Genomic DNA, 25,999 nt, shown 5'->3' with positions numbered 1-25,999 from the left:
CTCCTTGCAGTCCAAGGGACTCTCAAGAGTCTTCTCCAACACCACAGTTCAAGAGCATCAATTCTTCGGCGCTCAGCTTTCCTCACAGTCCAACTCTCACATCCATACATGACCACTGGAAAAACCATAGCCTTGACTAGATGGACCTTTGTTGGCAAAGTAATGTCTCTGCTTTTTAATATGCTATGTAGGCTGGTCATAACTTTCCTTCCAAGGAGTAAGCGTCTTTTAATTAGAACATAATTTGTACTAAACTTGACTCTCTCAAAAGTAACTTAAGTAATCTTCTCAAAGACTGTCTTATTTTCCTGGTAGGTAAGACTCTAAATTCACTGATTTAACTTGACTTTGTCATCAAATTTCAATGTAACCACTGTTCATGAGGGGCCCAACTCACAGGTTATTTTATCAATACTTAGAACCGAAAAACCCATGTATAAGGAGCTGTGAGGCACTTGCATCTGACTTGATCAGCATATACAGCAATGTCAAGTACATGAGGCAAGAAATGTTCCTGGTGGGGTGACCTCACCCCAAAGGCCTCCAAGGAGGAATGGTAAGGATGTTGCTGAGGTGACTTCATCAGAAATGACCCAAAGCTGGAGTGGTGAGAACACGGTTGAGGTGACCTCATCTGAAATGGCCCAGGGATCTCATGGTCAGAGCGTCAGGAGAGAGTGGTCTCCCTCACTCTGACGAGGTCTCTGGCACACATCACTCTGATTTCTCCACCTGTCCTAATCCTGAAGGATGATGTCAGGGACAGAAACTGGAAGATGAATCCTGAGCTTGAGTCGTCACCCATCAAAGTAGAACCTGTGCCTTGATTGCTGAGTCACCATCAGCTGACATGAAAGAAACCAAGCTCCTCTCAGGACACACGTCATGCCCTTGCTTACTGTAAGGTCCCATAGGGTCATGAGACCTTACAACATGATTCTTTTATCTGCAAACAAATAAAACTCAGAAGATGTCTTCTATTGTGTCCCTGGCTCAACAAAAACAATGATCTCTTAAATTCATGTTGGTCCACTATCCCCTTGACATGCCTCACAAAAATCCACTTCATCTAAACATGTGTCATGGGCAGGAGTTTGTGGATCCCAGAATGACAGATATCTTCTGATTCCAAAAGCACAACCCAATTTTTTTTTATAATGCTTGATATGGGGAAGAGTGTCCTTGGGGGAAGTATTTTAGGGACTCAAAGTCTTTAGTTCATGGGTTGATGTGTCATTTTCAGTTCACAGCACTGTGCATAACTGAGACATCTACTAGATAAAAAGAAACCCTCTATGCCCACTAGACATCAATGTCTGTTCTCTGCATTTCCCAAAAGAGAAAAACTGGAATAGAAACAACCACTAATTGACACACATACAACTACTTTCCTTATCTATTCACTATCTTCATAGTCCTTCCTCCACAATTTATTTCTTGGTGGTTGAGGTTTGAGACCAAATTAGACGTATACTGCTCTGGCTTCTCTTCTATGAAGTTAAAAGGCGGGGGGAGGGGGGGGGTGTTCAGCATATGGTGGCTATTTTTAGAGAAAAATTTGCATTTTAATAATATCAATAGAATGCCAACTTCATCATAATCTCTGTAAAGGTAGAGACTATGCCCATCCTATTTGCCAAGGGTACTGTATTACCTCCACGTGGTAAGCACTCAATCAATGTTTGCTGAATTAATGCTGAATGATACGAAGTGTAACATGGTAACTAGAAATACAGAAAATACATGTTGAATGTGGATAACTTACAATTGGTAGCTTACCTTTATAGAAGTATTTTATTAAAAATAATTGATGCAGATTCCCACCTACCTCTTCATTCCCATTTTGTTCATCATCATTTTGTATCAGCAAGGAGCCAGATGAAAACTGATTTAGTTTCACATGTTTCCTGCTATAAAGTCACAGCTCCCAGTTGAAGTAAAAACATATATATTTGGACATGTTTTAGAGGATACACACACTTACCCTCCCCTCCTGACACACACACACTCTCGTTAGTACCTAAATCCTTAAATTGCCCAGGGCTGCCGAATGGGGTGCTATTCTCCACTGATTAATGCAAGATGGCACTGGGCTGTGTTCTAGGATCTGGCTATCGCCCCTTTTAACTCAAAACCACTGTCTTATTAAAGAAACCATAAAGTGAAAACTTCTTTAGAAAATATGACCGATACTAAACCTTACCAGATCAATCAAGATGTTGTAATGTAAGAGATAATATTTTCTCTTCTCAATGACTACCTTTAAACAGAATTCTACTGGTGTAATCTATTTAAGCACCAGCAAAAAGCAATACATAAAAACAGAAGATATTTGAACTAAAAATAACTTTTTTGATATTGATCTGTCTATGCACCAACAAATCAAATTTTCTCTTTATAAATTACACATGTATGTATACACATACATAGACCTATACTTATACATTTACTGAATATATACCGAACATATTTTATGTACTTAGTCCTGGGTTTGGTGCGGATAAGACAGTGATGATCAAAAGCAGACATGATTCTCAAACTTCCAGTTCAGTAGCTAAAACATAGCAAAATCAAACTCACTACCTACTTCAGTATTCTTGCCTGGAGAATCACATATGGACAGAGGAGCATGGAGGGCTACAGTCCATGGGGTCGCAAAGAGTCAGACACGACTGGAGCGACTTAGCACACACACTGTGGCCAGAACTAGAGATCTACTTGGAATGGTTAGAACATAATTAGAGGCATGTGGTTTTGCTGGGAGGGACAGAATGACCTGTTTCATTCAGGGGCAGGGACTCTCTGGCAAAGGAATGAAGTATGATTTGGAAGATGAGCAGGAAGTAAGAAGGCAGAGATGGGGAAGATTACCAAGTCTGGCTCTCAAATTCAGGTGACCTAAATACACATGGATGCAACCCTGAAACAGGGGTGGAGCAGTGGACACACACAACTAACTGCCCATTCTGCAGGCCTATCAGTGTTGTTGTTCAGTCACTCAGCCATGTCTGACTCTTTGTGACCCCATGGACTGCAGCACGCCAGGCTTCCCTGTCCTTCACCATCTCCCAGAGCTTGCCCAAACTCATGCCCATTGACTGGATGATGCCATGCAACCATCTCACCCTTCCCCCCCCCTCCTCCCGTCCTCCATCTTTCCCAGCATCAGGGTCTTTTCCAATGAGTCGGCTCTTCGCATCAGGTGGCCAAAGGCATATCATTATGGGTCCTATTCTTCATCTTCTCCAACAGCCCTGCCTATAGCAGAAACTATGGGAAAGACCCTTAAAATGGTTTTTCCTTCTTTTCTTGTTCACTCTTCCTACTCCTTCACTGCTACTTCCTGACTCCACTTTCCTAATAAAAGTCCTACAAGATTCTTGTCTCATGTTATACTTTTTGGAGAACTGCTGACTAAGACATTAAGCATGACTTGGGATGAGAGAAGAACAAAAATGAATAGGGCTATTTGGCATTTTATCTCTATCCATTCGTCAGGGCTTCATCCACTGAAGTGCTTTGGAAAGGACGGAAATGATTAGACTTGTTTGTCAACAACCCCTTTCTGGATTCAGTTCAGAGAAGAGGTCAGATGAAGGAAAAGGGGGATGAGGTTCAGAAGTTATTACCATTGTCCAGGTGAGCAAGGATGCACTGTGGAGGAACTGCAGCAACAGAAAGAAGCAGTTGAATTCCAGAACTATTTTGGCAACATAAGGAATAGCATTTAATGATAAAAGAATAGTATCAAGGGTGGCTCCTAGTCTTTTGGCACATTTAACTCAATGGATATGGTACCATTCACTGAGTTAGGAAGCACTAAAAGTTTGGGGTAGGATGGGGGAAGTATTAGGGATGCTTTAGACCAAGGCTGAATCTGAGTTATCTTCAAGATATTAGGACTTCCCTGGGGGTCCAGTGGCTAAGCCTCCATGCTCCCAATGCAGAGGGCCCAGGTTCAACTCAAGGTCAGGGAACTAGATCTAACATGCTGTAACAAAGAGTTTGTATGCCGCAACGAATGAAAGATCCCATGTGCTACAAATAAGACCCAAAGTAGCAAAATGAATAAATATTTTTAAAAAGATATCTTATAACTGGAAGATATATGCATGTGTGCTTAGTCGCTCAGTCATGTCCAATTCCTTGCAACCCCATGGACTGTAGCTTCTCCGTCCATGGGATTTTCCAGGCAAGGATACTGGAGTGGGTTGCCATTTTCTTCTCCACAGGATCTTCCTGACCCAGGAGTCAAATTTGCATCTCCTATGTTTCCTGAATTTCAGGCAGATTCTTTTACCCACTAAGTCATCGAGAAAGCCACATATATATATATATATATATAAATTCTGGAATCCAGAGGAGAAATTTAAGAATTTCTGATTTCATCTTTATTTTTATTTCCATGGCAATGAGATCCATGAACATGGACAACACTAACTAGAAGCCATATTAAAAAGAAATAAAAAGAGGGTGCAGTATCAGGTCTTGAACATCTCCAAGTGAATCTCTAGGAAGTTGGATTGGCAAATATAGGGTGGGCCAAAGGAATGGGATGAAAATCAAGGAACTGTTTCATCTCAGAAGTCAGAGGAAGAGGTTATTTCAGAAGGATAGTAAAGGCCTACAGCTCTCCTACCAGTGCACAAGTAAGAGGTAGGTAGGTAAGATTACTATGTTAATAACAGATTGTGCTACTAGCCCCAATTCTTCACCTGTTCATGTATTCACATCCTTTATAAAGTGACTTTATAGTTTCACCCACTAAAAGAGGTGGAGTATATTTTCCTATTTGGCCATTTCCTATTTGGCCAATTTTCCTATCCCTCCTTTATTTGGCCAAGACAACAGGCTCTGGTTCAAAGAAAAAGGAAGAATTGAAGGCATGCCACTTCTAAGCAGTTCAACCTGCCTTCTTGCACTTCTGCTATCCTCATGAAAAGGACTTGCCTGGTCTAGCTAGTGAGTCCCAGGAGAAAGACACAGTACTACCTAACGAGCCTGAATCTGTACCTGGTTTTGAACTTGTTTAGAGAAAGTAGTGAAGGTTACAGAACCTTTAAACCTAATCCAGCTTTAGGTTTACATCCACTCACTCACCTAGCTGGCTCTCAAATATTCTCTCTACTCTTCATCCTCCTGCCTCACGCTCCCTACTCACAACTCTGACTCCTTCTCTTCAGCCTCTATGTGGATGTTTTGACCTTAAACACAACTCCCAGGTCCCCAACCCTTGACCCAAACAATGAAAGTCACTGCTGTAGGATTATCACTGGGCCATGTCCCAACTTTGCATCTTTTCAGTTTGGAGGCGTAAAGACCAGAAAGCCCTCACTCCCACTGACAGGCCTGATATAGAAGAATGAGCTCCAGTCTTCCTAACTCGGATCTTGAAAAGCATCTTACCCACATGTACATTGCTGGCTCTTGATACTGTTTAGACTGGGTAGCAGCACTGGGCACATGAAAGGTTAAGTCAGCTTCTGTGGGTTATTCTTGAAACGGACTCAACATTTGTAGCTTTTATTTTGCTACTGAAAACTACCTTTTAAATTCCCAACAACCAACTCAGAAGTGAGATTTTTGGAGTAGAATGGTTTGTAAAATGAGGGACTGACTGCAATTACAATGAAACAATGTAGACGAGATGAAAATTCAATTGACTTAACCAAAAAGCAGAAAGATAAAAAGGCTATTCCACAGAAGCCAAGTAACTCTTCTGAAAAGATATCATTAGCCAGTAAACAAGAGCCTTTCTAAAACCTACATTAACTCTTTCAGAACACCAGGGTAGATACCAGTACACTGATGATGTCTTAATGGTTTGAAAAGTATTCTCAAAAGGCTCAAGTTTTGGCACTGGAAAATCTGATTTGTTATTTTACATGAAACCATGGGAGATACAGTTACCTAATCAAAAAGCTATGCATGAAGCAGAATGAGACAATATAGTTTTGAGACAATAGAGTTTTCATCATATCCTTAAAAGTTATAGACTGTACACATAGACATCCAAACATACACATAGATACACACACATACCTTTCCAATACAAACATCATGTTCTACAAAATGTAATTTCTTCAACATTAACTCAAACAAGGATATTGTAAGATTCACTGATTAACTCCCTTTGAGGTCAAACTACATATTTGGGGGAAAAAGTCCCTTAACTAAAAAATGCTATTTTCTTTGACTAAAAAACACACTTAAATTCCATTTCATTTTTAATTCTTACATATCAGTTACCCTGAAATAAAACACATGATTCTGCAAACATGGATGGTCACAGAGGAAGATACCACAGGAGTTCCTCGCTCACATTGTAGAGATGGATTTCTGGAAGTGAACACTTGGAAGCAGCTGGGAGGCCTGAATGGTTATTTCAGTTGACTGAGTTTATGGTGAAGAGGACAGAGTCATTTCTTCCACCCCCAAGGGAGTCAGTTAACTTTGCTGTGCTCCATGGAGATAAATATCATCTTCCCAATATGACAGGAGTAGCCATGATGCTGTAATTCCAGAGCTGGAAGGGACTTCAGAGATCATCTGGCCAGTGAATCTTTAAACTGTGATCTTTTATAGCCCCAGAAATGAATACAGAGCTCCCCAAGAAGCCAGGTGAGACTGCTCCCATGGTCCTTATATTTTCAATAAATTCCCGAGTAGTAAGTGTTCATGAGAACCAAATGGTCTCTGGTTTCCTTTTCTGCAAAGTTCTGATTTCAACCATTTGATTTAAGGGTACCAATGAGGTACAACATCTCAGTTACCCCTCTCTGCCACAGATTTACAAAAACACAGAAGGTATTTAGCAATAAGCATGCTGTGTTTTTCAAAGGTAAAAAGTTTTTATAAAAATATTGGTAATCTGTATTTAATTGGATGTATTTTGGAGGGTACAGATAAAAAATGTGGCTGAAAAGTCCAAGTCAAGGTACCTTGCTTTTGGTCATCTCAGGATACCCCAAAAGTCCCTGACACAATTTCTAGCACAGCCTCCTAAAAGTCAAAGGCTAAATATGATTCAAGAGAAGTTAACATCGGATAGCTAAATGCTACCCACTACCACTGCTAGAGGAACAGTCATGTTTAAAATGTACCCTAAAGCCTGAGAATTGATGACCTTGAACTGTGGTGTTGGAGAAGACTCTTGAGAGTTCCTTGGAATGCAAGGAGATCCAGCCAGTCTATCCTAAAGGAAATAAGTCCTAAATATTCATTGGAAGGACTGATGCTGAAGCTCCAATACTTTGGCCACCTGATGTGAAAAACTGACTCATTGGAAAAGACCCTGATGCTGGGAGAGATTGAAGGCAGGAGGAGAAGGGGACGACAGAGGATAAGATGGTTGGTTGGCATCACCGACTCAACGAACATCATCACCGACTTGGTGAACATGAGTTTGACCAAGCTCCAGGAGTTGGTGATGGACAGGGAAGCCTGGCATGCTGCAGTCCATGGGGTTGCAAAGAGTTGGACATGACTGAGTGACTGAACTGAACTGAAAGCCTGAGAAAGTAAATGCATTATGTGTGTCTGAAAGTGTCAGTCACTCAGTCGTGTCCAACTATTTGCATACCCATGGACTGTAACTCACCAGGCTCTTCTGTCCATAAAATTCTCCAGGCTAGAATACTGGAGTGGGTAGCCATTCCCTTCTCCAGGGGATCTTCTCAACCCAGGGATCAAACGCACATCTCCTGCATTGCAGGCAGATTCTTTACCATCTGAGCCAGCAGCAAAGCTCCTGGTGCACTATATTGGTTATCTATTTCTGAGACACAAATCATCCCCAGACTTCATGGTATAAAATGCACGCGCGCACACACACACACACACACACACACACACATTATTACATATTATGATCCTGTTGATTGCTAAATACCTTCTGTGTTTTTGTAAATCTGTGGCAGAGAGGGGTAACTGAGATGTTGTACCTCATTGGTACCCTTAAATCAAATGGCTGAAATCAGAACTTTGCAGAAAAGGAAACCAGAGACCATTTGGTTCTTCCAGTCTGGACCCGTTTGGCTGGGACTTGGTGGTCTAAGATGGCATCTTTCCCATTCTAGAGGCTTCTCAGGATCTCTCATTTCTCTAGGAAGCTAGCCCAGGACTGTTCATACTGTGAGCCAAAGGTTTCTGGCCACAGAAAGGGCAAGTTCAGTGGCAAAGCACTTTTTAAGCTTCTGTTTGAGCCACCTTTGATCATGTCTGATTGGCCAAAGTTAGTTACATGGTCAAATTAATAGTCAGTATGGAACGGGCCTGCTCAGTGTGTGAAAATAAAAATATGAACCGTGGATGGTTATTCTGCAACAATGTACTACATTTTAAGATTTTCCAATTGAAGTTCATTTAACACAAAAGTAAACAGGCTTTTATCTGAAAATGTAACTTCTATGATTTTACTAATCTAATTTTTATTCAGTGGATCAAAAATCATCCTCTGCTCATGTACCTTTTCATATACATATGCTTCAGTTTATATCTTAAACATACCTGCATTAGTTTATTATTGCTACTGAAATGAATTTCCATAAACTAAGTCACTTAAAACAACACAATTTTATTTATTCTCTGATAGTTCTGGAGGTCAGAAGTCTAATCAGTTTCACCGGGCTAAAGTCAGGTATTGGCAGGGTTGTTCTTTCTAGAGACCTTGAAGAGAGGACTAATGCCCAAGCCTTGTCTGTCTTCTGGAGTCCACCCATATCCCTGGACTTGTTGCCTCCTTCCTTCATCTTCAAAACCAGCAATGTTGCATCTTTCTACGCTTTTCTTCCAAAATCACCTCCCTTTCTGACTACAGAAGGGAAAGCTTCACTGTTTTTAAGGACTCCTATGATTAAAGGGAGTCCACCCAAATAAACCAGAATTAATTAATTCATCTTAATCATATCTGCAAATCCCTTCATCATATAAAGCAATATTCACAGGTTCTAGTAATCATAGTTCAGACATCTTGGTGGTGGTTTAGTCGCTAAGTCATGTCCGACTCTTGCGACCCCATGGACTGTAGCCCGCCAGGCTCCTCTGTCCTTGGGATTTTCCAGGCAAGAATACTGGAGTGGGTTGCCATTTCCTTCTCCAGGGGATCCTCCTAACCCAGGAATCGAACCCAGGTCTCCTGTCATATCTTATTGAATTGCACTGAGAATATTAGCTATGTTAAAGATAATTGGGGTTTTATGATGGGCTTTCTTAATGCAACTCAAACTTTTAAAATAAAATTTCCATTACTTTAGAACTTTAAGGTACAATTTAAACATTTTAGAACTATTTTCAATATTTTGCCTAGAATTAGTGTCCAGGACTAAGCACTTTAGCATATGAAACCGATATATCTAGCCAGTGGTTCAGATTTCAACCATGATTTTAACCTTTCTGAAGAATAAAAGTAGAATTTTAATACTACAACTGCATTGAGTGGAGTATGCATCAAAGTGAAATAACCACACTTTATATTAAACATTATTCTTTCTGTCTCTCTGTCTCAAAACTGTTAATAATCAAAGCTACATCTGACCCTGTTTGCATTTCCAGAGTTTTATTAGATACCTCTCTTCTATCTTACCAAAAACACAACTTTGGATAAATGGCTATATGTGACCATGACTTTATATTTTTGCTGTTTGCAAAGTCACTAAAACTTCTGTCAGCAACCAGCTTTATTTTTCAGATTTAAAAATCACTTTCAGGAATTGTCTCCTTATTTCTCAAACAATTGAAATGGTTTCTCAAGGGATTCACACTCTGTTTACAAGCAACTAAAAATGATCGAGTTTCAACCTTGGTTCAAAATTGCCTCTGATAAAAATCTACCGAAAAGCTGTTTTGTAAAAGGACCTGATAAATAATTTATTTAAATCAGTGTGAACAAAACTTTAGCAAGGTTTTGGAGCCGAGACTTATGAAGGGTTAATGGCACTTTTATGTCTATGTTTCCAAACACTCTTGCTGTATTCTTGGGTTCCTATCATTTTTCTCTCTTCACGGCAGTAAAACCATACAATACGTTGAACTTCTGTGAAAGTAGATGAAGATGTGGGCAATGACAGATTAGTAATAACTCTCGAAAGTGCTTAATGCATTTTTCTTATCTAAAAATTGTTTTCAAATAACTGCTTTATTTTTCTTGATTTTTTATTCAATGGCTCATTTTTTAAAAACTAGGTATGAATTTATGACCCCTTGTCACTAGACTCAAAGTCTGCATTCTTGAAAAGAAAATGCTGCTTTGTCAGATAATGCCCTTATAAGTGCCATATACTCTCTTAGACAATACAGAATTTTTAAATGATGGATAATTTTTAAAGGCTTATTTTAGGTAATTTGGATTATTCCTACATTCCATCACTAGAGGAACTTTTTTTTTTATTCCTTCTTATGTTCCAGTATTATGTATGGTAGAATAAAATCAGCAAATAGGTATACTCATGATTTACATAGTAACACCACATGACACCATTTTAAAGGATAATCAATGTGGTAATAACAAGCTAAATATTATTTTCTATTATGAGGTAAAACCAATTATTAAAAATATATAGATGGTTATACACAATACATTGTCTCAAATAAAGATGGTTATACACAATGCATTGTCTAAAATAAAACTGGGTGCCTAAAACAAACTGTACATGTATTACAATAATTTTACACACGCTATGTATGTGTGAATTTTGACACAAACAATTCAGAATCTAAACTTCTCCTTACTTGCAAATTAATAGAAGTTAGATTTCAGCTTGTTAATGATGACAATATAACCATGATCAGAAATGAGCACTGTCCCCTTGGTGGTAAAACTTGGAAATGAATAAGTCAGATTAATTATTTCTGAATGATTTGCTATTTTTCCTCTCGCTGAGATCCAATATATTATTAAGATGCCTAGACATTCCTGATAATAGACCAAGGTGAGCCTTCTGTCAGCGCACATAAAAGAGCTGAAGCGGAGCTTACAATAGCACACACACACACCAGTATGCTAATCTGAACAAAGAAGCAGGACCCACAAAGGGCCAAGATGGCAGAAAAATCTCAAAAGAGTGCCGCACTTCACTAACAAGATTTTCTATGAGCTCATTAATATTTACCAAAGCCAAGAGAGCTCTTGTTTCTTTCATTTAGCCACAAATGCCTCCTCAAAATTATTCCTATATTGAGACAGCATTAGGAAAATAAACTATGCATATAAAAGAAGCCTCACATGAAAGACAAGCAGCTTTGAAGATAAGGCTGCTTTCAGGGTGAGCATCTGCACCCAGAAGACCATTTACACAAATTAACATATTTTATCTACTGTAAAAAACACACACACACACACACAAATAATTCACATGTGCAAGATTATTTAAATTACTATCAGGGAATGCGTGAGCATTATTAGGATATCCCACACAAACATAAGTTCTGAAAAACAAGGCAAAGATTTGCCACTTAAAAAGAAAACCAGTGGCAGAGAGGTTTTTTCCATTGCAAGCGGTGCTTCTCCGAATCATTTAGCAGGGAGATCAGGAAATGAGTGTTAGATCAGAAAGCCCTGGGCTTGCACCCAACCCTAGCTGCACACTATTGGGTAAGTTACTCAATCTCTCTGAGCCTCAGATTGTCCATCTGTAAAATAAATATTAATACCTACCTTGTGTGGTTTTGAGCAATTAAAGAGATGATGGTCACCAAAAGCCTAATATATAGCATACATAGCTCGTTCAAAGCCTTCAATAAATATTTTTGTTTTACTGTAATTATTAGAAGAACTTTAGAGCTAATAAAAACTTACATATTATACAACTATCCTAAGAGAAATACAATCACCAGTTGGTGACTATCCACCTAGTTCCTTCTCTATATGTGTGAATAAGCTTGTACGCATGCTTTCCAACTCTGTATTTTATGGCTATGGGATCCTACCTTGAATTATCTCACTTGTTTCTTCTGTCCCCCCATGAACAACGTACTGTGAATACATTTCCATATCTTTACTATTATTTTTCAACACCATTTTAATTGCTGATGGTACTTCATTGTGTGAATGTATCATAGTGTTCGAGATACTTCTAATAATTAGTGTAAACAATAGTTCAATGTATATATCTGGCAATAAATATTTGTATACACCCTAAATTATCCTTTAACCTAAATACCATCATGATAAACATCTCACAAACAGAAGCATGTACATATGATTTCCTTCAACTTGAAAACATGCATTTCTACACATCTCACTTTTTTCTAGTTTTGTTTTAATATTTATTTTTTGAGTAGACAATATATTTGTCTTATAAGTTGTTTTTATATCACTATAATAAAAATAAAAAGTAAACAATAAAAAGTTCTTCCCATGGCTTTTTCTTATTTACCTCATCTATTCTGCAGATAACATTATCATTAATGTATACAGTATTTTAGATTTTATCTACGAATAGAAAAGTAAAGATGAACATATGTGTTTTATCCTTTTTTTCATAATGGGTAGCATATAATACATACCATGGTATATCTTGCTTTTTCTACTTAATAATACAATTTATAGTTAATTCTATATCATTACTTTAAGAGATAGCTACATAGTATTCCATTGCATGCTTGTACTGTAATTTACTTAACCAAGCCTCTACTGATTAATATTTGGCTTTATTCCAATATTCTGCTCCTGATAAAATGTTACTACAGTGATTAAAATTCAAAATACATTATTTTACATATATGTAAACATATTTTCAGTTCAGACTGACACTCAAAATATACAATGACTTGTAGGCTACAAGTTTACCGTCTGTTTATCGTCTGATTATCAAGTCTGTCAGTTAAATTTCCAGAAATAGAATTGCTCACCTCAATTCCATATGCCTTTTAAAGAAAGAAAAAAGAGGATGTAACTGCATTTCTGCCACAAAGTGCCCTTTTTGTACTCATTGGATTTCTTCACTAAATTCAGCCCCTGTGGTTCACATCTGATCTTGGCTGCTTTTTGACAGCCCTTCTACATGTTATGGAGTTAGTGGATTTTACCTGTCTCATAATTTCACTGATTATCTACTGCATCATTCCTTCATAGAAGTGAATACTATGATTTAAAGAGCTTATAAATTTTATAGGTAAAAACGTGCTCTCTGCTCTTGATTTCATTTGCATATTTTAATAGTGAAGTAGATATTTTAACATATTTATTTACTATTTTTACTTCATATTCAGCAAAACAGCTATTTTTATTGAAGTTTTAGTGTTTTTCCTTTTGTTTCTAACAGTATGCTCTATAGTAAACTCATGATTTTTTTTTACATTTCCTTACATTCATTCAATTTTTACTTGGAGGTGGTTTGAAAATATTTTTATCCAAAGTAAGTCTATTTTTTCAGAAATAACGGACTCAAGAAAACAAGATGTAGGTTCATTTATTCACTTACTCATTCAATCAAAGTGCATTCAATCCTCCACATATCAACTATTTTTCTCGGTACTGATGGCACAGAGGGGAATAAGGTTCAGTCTTCTTGCCTCTTACATTTCAATGAGGAAAACATAAAGCAGAAAAAGAATGAGAGAACGATGAGTGAAATGGATTTGTTTTGTTTTTAGATCAGCTAGGAGGAATCAAAGTTGCCCATTTTTAACAGGATTGATTATACCACCTTGAAGCCTGAGGGAGTTACAAAATACAAACAGTCTTTTCTCTGACCAAAATTTTTCTTACAATCAGAAAGGAGTGCTTTCACACCCTATATTTAATATTTAGATGTATTGAAACAACAGACTGGTTCCAAATAGTAAAAGGAGTACGTCAAGGCTGTATATTGTCACCTGCTTATTTACCTTATATGCAGAGTACATCATGAGAAACGCTGGACTTGGATGAACCAGAAGCTGGAATCAAGATTGCTGGGAGAAATGTCAATAACCTCAGATGTGCAGATGACACCACCCTTATGGCAGAAAGTGAAGAGGAAATAAAGAGCCTCTTGATGAAAGTGAAAGAGGAGAGTGAAAAAGTTGGCTTAAAATTCAACATTCAGAAAACTAAGATCATGGCATCTGGTCCCATCACTTCATGGAAAACAGATGGGGAGACAATGGAAACAGTGTCAGACTTTATTTTTTTGGGCTCCAAGATCACTGCAGATGGTGATTGCAGCCATGATATTAAAAGACGCTTACTCCTTGGAAGGAAAGTTATGACCAACCTAGACAGCATATTCAAAAGCACAGACATTACTTTGCCAACAAAGGTCCGTCTGGTCAAGGTTATGGTTTTTCCAATGGTCATGTATGGATGTGAGAGTTGGACTGTGAAGAAAGCTGAGCGCCGAAGAATTGATGCTTTTGAACTGTGGTGTTGGAGAAGACTCTTGAGAGTCCCTTGGACTGCAAGGAGATCCAACCAGTCCATCCTAAAGGAGATCAGTCCTGGGTGTTCATTGGAAGGACTGATGCTGAAGCTGAAACTCCAATATTTTGGCCACCTCATGCGAAGAGTTGACTCACTGGAAAAGACCCTGAAGCTGGGAGCAATTGGGGGCGGGAGGAGAAGGGGACAACAGAGGATGAGATGGCTGGATGGCATCACTGACTCGATGGGCATGAGTTTGTGTAGACTCCGGGAGTTGGTGATGGACAGGGAAGCCTGGCGTGCTGCGATTCACAAGGTCGCAAAGAGTTGGACATGACTGAGCGACTGAACTGAACTGAACTGATTCCAACTTGGTTAATTTTTTAAATTATTCTGCCTTAATTCTATTTTACCTTTTATAAATGGTTTCATTAAAAACTTTCAGAAAACTGACTTCTAAAATATTCTGCTAAATACCAAAAACAACCATGCTGCTAAGTCACGTCAGTCGTGTCCGACTCTGTGCGACCCCATAGACGCCAGCCCACCAGGCTCCCATCCCTGGGTTTCTCCAGGCAAGAACACTGGAGTGGGTTGCCATTTCCTTCTCCAATGCATGAGAGTGAAAAGTGAAAGTGAAGTCGCTCAGTCGTGTCCGACTCTTCACGACCCCATGGACTGTAGCCTACCAGGCTCCTCTGTCCATGGGATTTTCCAGGCATGAGTACTGGAGTGGGGTGCCATTGCCTTCTCCAAAACAACCATATTTATCACTAAATTTCAACCTTGATTCAAGAGATAGGAGAATAATACTTGACAAGGACAAAAATAAATACATAATTGTGGTGAGAAAAATCACAGTAGTTTGCAAATAACTGAAAAACACATACAGGAATGATCAGAACTGGAGGTAAACTGACCACAGATGCTTACGGAGACAGTGCAATTAACAACTAACTCCTCACATGTATTGCTGTTCGGTTAACATCATGCATAGGCCAGGAGATCTCCGCTCCTCCAAAGAATTGCTTGCTTTCATCTTTGTTTTGTTTTTTTCCCAGATATAAAAAGCTCTAATAATAAAATGTGATAAGGATTCTGCTGTATAACTTTTCCAATATCTTCTAATTAGCAATGAAGCCGAAGTACTACCTGTTTGGTCTCATTTTCTATTGCAGAGACAAAACAATGTCTTTGTGAAGAGCTTTGGTTTTGGAAATAGACCAACTGGAATCAAATCCCTTACTAACTAACCACTTATTAAGCACGTGACCTCATGCAAGTCACCTAACATTCTACACCTTGGTTTCCTCATATTAAAAGAGAGGAAGAGCACTTATTTCGTATATCTTTTAAAGTAATTAAATGAGCAAATTCATTCAAAACACTTAGAACAGTACCTTGTGCTTAGCGAGTGTTCTATGATTGTGATTCTCACTAATATTTAGCTAATTCACTGTGGTTCAGGCGTATTTCATACACAAAGCACAAAGCATGGTTGGTTTGGTTACTGCCTGAAAATGTTGTGTGACCTTCAACACTATCTCGTTCCAGAGCATTTTCATCGCTCCAAAGGGACATCCTTTCCCCATTAAAGAGTCATTTCTCATTCTCCCCATTTCCCCAGGCCCCAACAACCACTAATTTGCTTTCTGTTTCTGTGCATTCTCTTATTCTGGATATTTCTTACCTATTCTATACTTCAAATGGAGCATATAGCAGGTAGCTGTTTGTCTGGCTTATTTCATTTAGTGTATGCTTTCAAAGTTCATTCATTTTGTAGCAAGTATCAGTACTTCATTCCTTTTCATGACTGACTATTATTTCATTATACAGATAAACAGCATTCTGTTTACCCATTCATCAATTGATGGATATTTGAGTTATTTCCACATTCTGGTGATTATGAACAATGTTGTTAAGAACATCTGTGTACAAGTTTCTGTCTGAACATCTGTCTTCAGTTCTTTGGGGTGTATACTTGGGAGTGGGAATGCTAAGTCATATGGTGATTCTATATTTAACTTATCGGGGGACCACAAAGCCATTTTCTACAGTAGTTAGAACTCTTTACATTTTCACCAACTATATAGGAGGGTTCTGATTTCTCTACTTCCTTCTTGACATTGTTCTTCTTAACATTGTTATTTTCCCTTTTTAAAATTTATAATAGCCATCCTTGCATATGCATAGAGATATACCATTGTGGTTTTCATTTGCATTTCTCTAGTGATTAATGGTGTTGATTATCTTTTCATGTACCTATTCGCACGCGTTCCTCAAAGAAATGTCTATTCAAGCCCTTTACTCAATTTTTAAGTGCTGTTTAGCTGTTTCTCTTTTAGTTGTTGAGTAGTAAGAGCATTTTATATATCCTGGATAGTACACTCTTTCAGATCAAGGACTTAAAAGTATTTCCTCCCATTTGTTGGACTGCCTTTTCACATTCTTGATAGTGTTCTTTGAGACACAAGAGCTTTTCATTTTGATGATTTCCAAATTATGTGGGGTTTTTTTTGTTTTTCTATTATTGCCTGTGATTTTTTTTATCATATCTAAGAATCCATTGCAAAATCCAAAGTCATAAAAGATTCACCCTGTGTGTATGTGTATGTGTAAGGTTTTTAGCTTTGGATTTTATTTTAATGACCTAGCTTGATACTCTTTTTGAGAAAAGATCTAACATCACCCTTTTACATGAGGATATCCACTTGTACCAGTATCCTTATGCAAGAGACTATTCTTTTTTCCTATTCAACAGTCTTGGCATCGGCCATTGTGGAACAATGGACAATGGAATCCCTGTTGAAAATCAACTGATTATATATGCATGGGCTTATTTTTGGACTCTCCATTTTATTCCGTTGATCTGTATGTCTATCCATATGTCAGTTCATCCCTGTTTTGACTATTTCAGCTTTGTAGTAAATTTGGAAATTAGGAAATGTGAACCATCCAACTTTGGTCTTCTTTGCTAAGATTGTTTTGTCTATCTAGAGTTCATTTTCTAAAAAGTTGTTATTGACAAAAAATAGAGTTGGAATATAGGTGAAGAGACACAAAAAAATCCCATAGCTTGTACCTTAGTGTGAATTTTAAAAGAAAATATTTAGCAGTCTCAGCTAGGAAAAATTTGTAATGTGTTTTCAGAGTTTGCAACAAGTTTTAAGATGTGCCTGAATAGGAGAAATTGGAAAACAAGGCAGTTTAAGGATATTAATATCAGTAATAATAATTATTCAAAATCAGTAATATTATATATTTTTTCCGAAAGCACTTGCCCACACACATTACTTGACTGTTGTTGGTGTTCAGTCACTAAGCAAGTCTGACTCTTTGCAACCCGATGGACTGCAGCACACCAGGCTTCCCTGTCCTTCACTATCTCCCAGAGTTTTCCTCAAACTCATGTCCATTGAGTCAGTGTTGTCATTCAACCATCTCATCCTCTGTCTCCCCCTTCTCCTCCTGCCGTCTATCTTTCCTGGCATCAGGGTCTTTTCCAAAGAGTCAGTTCTTCTCATCAGATGGCCAAAGAACTGGAGCTTCAGCATCAGTCCTTCCAATGAATATGCAGGGTTGATCACCTTTAGGATTGACTAGTTTGTTTGCCTTGCTGTCCAAGGGACTCTAAAGAGTCTTCTTCACCACCACAGCTGGAAGTCATCAATTGTTTGGTGCTCAGCCTTCTTTATGGTCCAACTTTCACATCCATATATGACTACTGGAAAAACCATAGTTTTGACTATATGGAACTTTCTCAGCAAAGTAATATCTCTGTTTTTTAATACACTGTCTAGGTTTGTCACAGCTTTTCTTCCAGGGAGCAAACATCTTAATTTCATGACTGCAGTCACCATCTGCAGTGATTTTAGAGCCCAGGAAAATAAAAACTGCTACTGTTTCCACTTTTTCCCCATCTATAAGCCACAAAGTGATGACGCCATGATCTTCATTTTTTGAATGTTGAGTTTTTAAGTCAGCTCTTTCACTCTCCTCTTTCACCTTCATCAAGAGGCTCTTTAGTTCCTCTTTATTTTCTGCCATTAGAGTGGTATCATCTGCATACCTAAGGTTGTTGATATTTCTTCCAGCAATCTTGATTCCAGCTTAATATTTGATATTTTCTCACAAAAGTTCGATGAAGCAGTCAGGACAAGCATGGTTATCCTCAATATGTAAATGAGGAAACTAAAGCCCTGAGAAGTTAAGCAATGAGGTCAAGGTTGCACAGCAAATAAGAGTTAGAGTCAAAATACAATGCTATGTCTTCTGATTCCCAGACCAGTTATTTCAGCCTGAAAGATCAAAATCAGCCTGGGATAAATTGGGTCTTATTGATAATTTTACTTCAATTTGGGTGAAAAAAAAATCTATGTTATTACTGAGAGCTTTTATAATTGTTTCTGCAAATCATTTGCATATTCCAAGTTCTCAAAGAAAGATAAGTAAAATGGAGATATAAAATAAGGATTTCAGCTCTCTTGAGAGTTGCCTGTGTGTAGATATAACTTCTTTGGGTTGATTCTCTTTATACCTTAAGCTATGATTCTTCTCCACATACTGTTAAGTCCCAATTTCTTATTCTTCTCCCCTGCACAAAGTTTTTCTCTGACATTTAAGTTATTTTTAACTACCAAATACATTTCTTAAGCAACTTAAGTTAAGCAACACAGATTTGCTTGCATAATCTGTGATGAAAAACCCATGCAAGTAAAAGGGCTGCCCGAGAGAAATGGCATGAACCACCTCTTAAGTATTCATCTACTAGCCTCATAAAAGTATCATAGGAATATTAGAAAGTATAAAAAGATACAATCTCAAGAAGTATTATGCTTACTGCCCTTTGGAGAACTCATTGAAAGCCAAAGAAAGAAAAATACTAGTGGATTTTTTAGGTCAATAGGATGTATCTAAAACCACAAAGTCCAGTGCAAGAAGAACCACTCAGCCCATGTTCTTTCAAAGCAGTGAGTTAAGTAGTCTTGTTATCAATATGCGACAGGAAAAAAAAAAAAAATGTGCTCACTTTCATAAGAAAGTAAACTTAAAATTTTCCCTGAAAGTTTGAGCCACTGTGGTATAATCCAAACTGAAATTCAATTTCAATTATTCTCAAGTATAGCTATGCTGTTTCTTTTATTCTGCTGTTTGTCAAATAGCAATCTCAGTAATTGAATATTAATTTTCACCAAGAAAGCATTCCAAACTCTTCTTCAAAGAGGGAGTTAAGCTTATTAATTCATTCCTTAACAAGAGGACAAAGTGCATGACTTGCTGTATAAGGAATAAGAACTCCTAGGGGCCAAGAAGATTTAATCAAGGATTGAAGGGGAAGGAAAAACGAATAAACCAGAAGGCAGAAGAATGTGAGGTCACCTGACTTTTTAGAGAAAAAAAAAAAAAAAACAATTTCCAGAGCTCAGCCAAAGTGAAGTAACAATGCAAAGCCATCAGAAGTACAAATTCCTCCTGAGATATAAGCTAACGCATTGACTGTCCTTTATAATGCCACTTTAATTTCTGGGAAAATTCCAAAGCAATGGTTTATATTTCATGATATTGTCAACTTTGCATAAGACTACTTGTGCTACTCATGACTTACACAGCCATAGGGACACAATTGATTTTTTTCTCCCTCATAAATCTGAAAATGCTCTCTGCCTTCCCAGTAGATATCTAATATTTATTGGTGTCTATCCTAAAATAACAGTTCAAGGTTGGAGCTATGAAAACATTTGGGGCTCTAATTTACCATAGAGAAAGTCTACTGAAGATCAGCGATAATACAAAGCACTCAAACCCTGCCCAGGAGATACTAGAAACACCTCCACCTAGACACCAGTGCTATCTTTCCTAACAGATTCTGCTACAGAAAAAGTTACAAAGTGACACACGACACAGAGCTTTTCAACCAGTCTAAAGAATTCCATGCCTATTAAGGCATCACTTGACTCATAAATAGTCCTTTCCTGTTATTTTACTTTCTTAAGTATTACTAAACATTTTGAGTTTTTGTTTCTCTGTATTATCTGTATAGATATTTACTGTTATAAATTAACTGATTATTTTTAAATAAATTACATATTTTAAAAATTATCCATCAAAAATTAATATGGATAACATGTTCATTATGAAAAATAACCATATTTTAAAAAGTAAAATATCTATGTAGAAAATGGCGTTGTTTTAAATGTTTGCAAATATCCCTCGTATCTGGTTTAAAAAGCAGAGAGCTGGATTCTTATTCCAGTTTTTATGTTCAGCATGTTAAGGTGTCATGTCACCTCTAAAAAAACACAATATACTTGTAAAAGAATGAGAATTTAAAAAGGCAAATAACACCTTAGTATTATTATCAAAATCATGTTGACCTCATAGAGCCCCCTAAAGGGCCTTGAGGACCCCATCTCCCAGAGTTCCCCACATCACACTTTAAAAACTAAAGCTTTAGAATATCAGAGGATCGTACAGGGATTGGAGTCTATATATAAAGGAGGTAACTATAAACAGACTCCTAACAAATAACTACAGCTGATCCTGTTAAGGTTTTCACATAATTTCTTCTAAATAAATGTCACATCAGTTATAGTCCCCTCTCTTTTTGAGGTCATTTAGGCAGAGATAGAGTATCAGCTCCATGTGGGACATCAAAAAGCTTGGTAGATAAGAAATAGTGGATGCTATCTGAAAAAGTAGATTGGGGAATATAATTCTTTTCTCATTAGAATTAATTATCTTCATAATAAATACAAATGTGAATTTGCCACATACTCCCACAATACCAGAGCCTACATGAACCCAGTATGACATGGTTCCTCCCAGACAGGTCAACAAGATCTCTTATGGCTAAAACGCTGCTTTCACTGGCATCTCCGTATTGTTACACTTTGATAACTGGGGCTGATCACTGTGTCTGCATTACACTCGTTGGATTCATGTAAGGTCTACAAGGTGATAAGAGGAAAGTAATTCCTGAAATTAGGGGAAAAAAGAAAAAGCAAGCAATAATTTTGCTGCACAATTAGTGCATGTGCGGGTTCATAACTGGTTTGGAAGATACACACTGAATTATTTTAGTGGTTACCTTAGAAAATATAACATTTACACTGAACAATACTTAAAGGTTAATCCAAATCTTCTACTTGAATAATAAAAAGATCTTTATTTTTAAAATTCTGATTGTCTCTCCTCAGCTTACAGGCAGGTTTTGTCTAGTATTTGTTTTATTTTCACACCCTACAAATTGATGTTATTACTGGTTTATTAGGATCAATATCTTACTAGATTTGCCAACATATCTACCAATTTCTTTTCTCATCCTTTTTTTTTTTTTTTTTTTAATACTTTGGACCTCCCTTCTAAGATTTTCTTTTTAAAGGCAGGGTCTGCTGGTGGTAAATTCGCTCAGTTTAAACTTTTTTGAAAGATATCTTTATTTCTCTCTCACTCATGGAAGATAGTTTTGCTGGGTTTATAAATCTAATCTGACATTGTTCACCGCACTTGAGAGCTTTATCTAACTCTTTCTGTCTTTCATTGATGCTATGAGAGAGACTTGTTAGTCTAACGGTGCTCGTTCATGGGACAGCTTCTCCTTTCTCTGTGGCTGCTCTTAAGATTTCATTCTTGTCCTTGGGGTTCCACAGGTGGGCTTCCAGATATCCTGGTGTGGCCTTCTTTATATTTATCCTGCTTGAGATTTGCTGATGCTCCTGAATCTAAGGGTTTAGCCTTTCCTGGACTCTGGAAAATTCTCAGTCATTACATTTTCAAGTATCAGTCTCCTTCATTTTCTCTATTCTTTCCTCCTGCAATTTCAGTAAGAGGTACCTTAGACCTACTCACTGTACTCTCTACATCTCTTAATCTGGCTTTTACACTTTCCAACTAACTGCCTTTTTCTGCTGCAATCTTTCAGATCTTCCAGTTTTCTAGTTTTTAACTATTTAATCCATGGAGTGACTTCTTAAAAATTATTTTGATTGCTAAATTTCTATTTGATTAGTTTTAGAGCTGTTAAATCATTTTATACCATTTTAATTATCTTTTATTTTAGTAAATATAACATGAATACTTATTTACCACCTTACCTGATAATTATATTATGATACTATCTTTTGTTTTTTTTTCCTTGATCCTAGATGATGGTGATTTCCTTGTACATTTAGTGATTTTATATACTGAGCTTGTGGCCACTTTGACTTTATCCATAAAATTATTTGGGATTTGTACTGAGAATATATATGAGGGTTTTCAGTTGCTTCTATAAATCATCTAAGAATACTCTAAATATTTAGCTTGGGAGTTTCAGGCAAATTAGTAGTGTAATGCTGCCAGTTTGTAGTTGGTCACTTCGTAGTTACAAATATTTCTCAACTTGCAAGCCCTGAGTCCCAGGCCTTGATTTTCAAGACCCCATAGAGCAGGGCTATTCCCCAGTAGCACGGCTACTGGGAATCAAGACAGCAGCGGGCTCCTGGTTTCATTTAGTCCTTTGACCTGAAGAGGTGTTTTCATTTTCAAGCCAGTTCAACCATATATTTGGCATGGTTATTAAAGATACTAAGGGAAATATTTTAAGAGCTTTTGATGAGTATTGTTTTTTCAAAATATCTAGCCAGTCCTATCATCAGAAATGGATGCTCCTCCCTCCTACACTGTTCATGGGAATGTAAATTAGTACAGTCACTATGGAGAACATATTGAGTTTCCTTAAAAAACTAAAAGCAGAGTTACCATATTATCCTGCGATATATACCTGGAGATATATATACACACTCCCGGATATATACCTGGAGAAAATTATAATTTGAAAAGAATCATGCACACTGCATATAAAAGATAATGTTCACCGCAGCACTATTTACAACAGCCGAGACAGGGAAGAAACCTAAATGCATCTTTAAAGAAAATGTGGCATACATATACAATGGGGTATTACTCAGCCATAGAAAATAATGAAATAATGCAATCTGTAGCAACATGGATGGACCTTGAGATTATCACAGTAAGTGAAGTGAGCCAGACAAAGACAAATATCGTACGATATGGTTTATATGTGAGTCTGAAAAAAGAATGATACAAATGAACTTATTTACAAAACAAACAGTCTCACAGACTTACAGTTATCAAAGGGGAAAAGTGGGGAAGGGTAAATCAGGAATTTGGTATTAACAGAGACACACTATGTTATATAAAATGGATAACAGCAGGATCTACTCTATTGTAATAGCCTATAAGGGAAAAGAATCTGAAAAAGAATATATATAAATACTGCTATCCACCTGAAAGTAACACAACACTGTAAATCAACCATATATCAATTTAAAAAAATGGATGTTCCTTGGCTTAAAGTATATACTGTATGCTAATTTGCATCAGTCGGGTCCAACTCTTTGAGACTGTGGACTGTGTAGCCCACTAGGTTCCTCTAAACATGTAATTCTCCAGGCAAGAATACTGGAGTGGGTTTTCATGCTCTCCTCCAGGGCATCTTCCCAACCTAGGGATCAAACCCAAGTCTCTTATGTCTAGCGCATTGGCAGGCAGGTTCTTTACCACTAGCATCACCTGAGAAGCCCAAAGTTACACTATATATAGCATGTTTTTATGGAAATTCTAGTATGAGGGCATATCTTTATTTTAATTTACAATATTTAATGACAATATATCATTTGCTAAAGTAATACAGTTTTTAAATCTCAGGTATTAATATTTTATATCATTTATTTTAAAGTAAATGAAAACTTGCACAATTATGTGATACTAAACCCAAATGCTGTTTTCCATTTTTGTTAGAAAATATTGAGAAGACAAAAATAAGAAATTTATCTAAGTGGCAGCTATAAATACAGTCATGTGGCTATGAGTTAAAATCTAACCTAAAAGTTTTGCAACTTTTAATCCAGTCACTTCAGCTTTTATCTGTAATATTTCTATGATGTCTCTTGGATGAAAATACACTGATAGAGATTAATGATACAGTTAACTTTATGTTCACATATAATCTACATGCAGAATAATCTGACATGACAAACTTTATAATAATGTACCCATTAATTTTCTTTTCATATTTATTCTTACATTTTTCAACTCTTCCAGGTGGTATTAAAATTCATGAATAAAACATAATTTTTTAAATAAACAGAACTTTGCAAAACCTGCAATTATTTACATTGGTCAATATCTCGACAGAATTTAACATCAAATAATTTAACTTCAAACAGTTCTAAAAATATCTAGAGCTCACCTCTGGCTGCTAGTGACATAGACGTTAACAGTGAAATAGTTTCTCATTTTCTGTAAAATTTTCTAATGGAATCTGGCTATAGCCATCAGACAAAACAGACATTCAAGAGAGGCTTTGGTATTCAGTCTTCAAACTTAACCTATTACATATACCACATAAAATTGCAAATCTCAGGACTCATATCAGAAAAATTAGACCAGTTTATTTTTAAAGTACATTCGAAAAATGTAAATTATAAGGACTTCGGCTTAATTTCACTTGCTCAAGTTCTCATAAATTAACACTCTAAAAAATACAAACTGCTACATCTGCAAATGATTACAATTACAGGAATGTGCTATAAGTAATTATCAATTACCAGAATACTTAATTTTCCCCCCATCTGAAAAACAACAACAAAACTAAACACAGAAATAAATCTGGCACTAGTTTTTGGGACAAAGGAACTTCACGTTTTAAATAAGAGAAGAAACACGGGGTTGAAATTTCTTTTGTGGCTCTGCTTTAACATAGGCATAAGTGGAAACAGAATTTGGGGCCCATAAGTTAAGCATCCCCTATTTTTGAAATTCATGGGCTGTGAAAGTATTACACAAGAGCCTTTAAATCCCCTCCAGTAGGATTTAAGGCATCATCAGTATGAAATAGCATGGGACAAGCAATCATAATATCTTAGGGTAAATGGGACTGCAGAGTCCTTCCATATGGGCAGGCGTGCTAAAAAGCAGTCGTTTTCCCATAAGGGAGGCGATCAGATTCTCTTTTGTTATGAAAGTGATCTCCTTATAGATCTATCTAGTATCAGAAAACTTACTGAAATCAAATGATGTGACATATTTCAAATTACCCTGCAAACTATGATTAGACATTTAGCAAAAGAAATGTAAAAGGAAATAGATTTGAGGAGTGATAAAGTAATGGCATCTAAGACACATATAAAAATGAAATATTTTAGAATACTTCTCATGGAATATCCAAGTCCATACAGCTTCCTCTCCCAAATACAAGTCATCTAGCTGGCAGACTGTTCTTAAATAGGTTTTTTTAATGGAAGTTTATTGGTAGGAGTATCTCTTGGTATCCTGCATATTTTTAAATCCAATGATAAAGCATAAGAATTCACAAAAGGGAAAATCACACTGTTAATAGATTATATATTAGAACATATGAAAGACTAGTTACTCAAAACCTTACAAAAGAGATTGTTTTAAAAAAGATAACTCACTTATATTTTCAATTAAAAAATACAATTTGTTAGGGAGGTGTTTTTTTTTTAAACCCCTAGTAAAATGATTAGCAAAGTGAATTTATAGAAAAGAACCAAACAAATTATATGCATTATTTGTTTAAGCAACTCAGTGAAAGGTCATTCCCCATCACTACTGCTTAAGCTATACAATAGGAAT

This window comes from Dama dama, chromosome 23 (assembly GCF_033118175.1).
Source record: "Dama dama isolate Ldn47 chromosome 23, ASM3311817v1, whole genome shotgun sequence".
Classification (NCBI taxonomy): domain Eukaryota; kingdom Metazoa; phylum Chordata; class Mammalia; order Artiodactyla; family Cervidae; genus Dama; species Dama dama.
Note: the sequence above shows the minus strand (reverse complement) of the source record.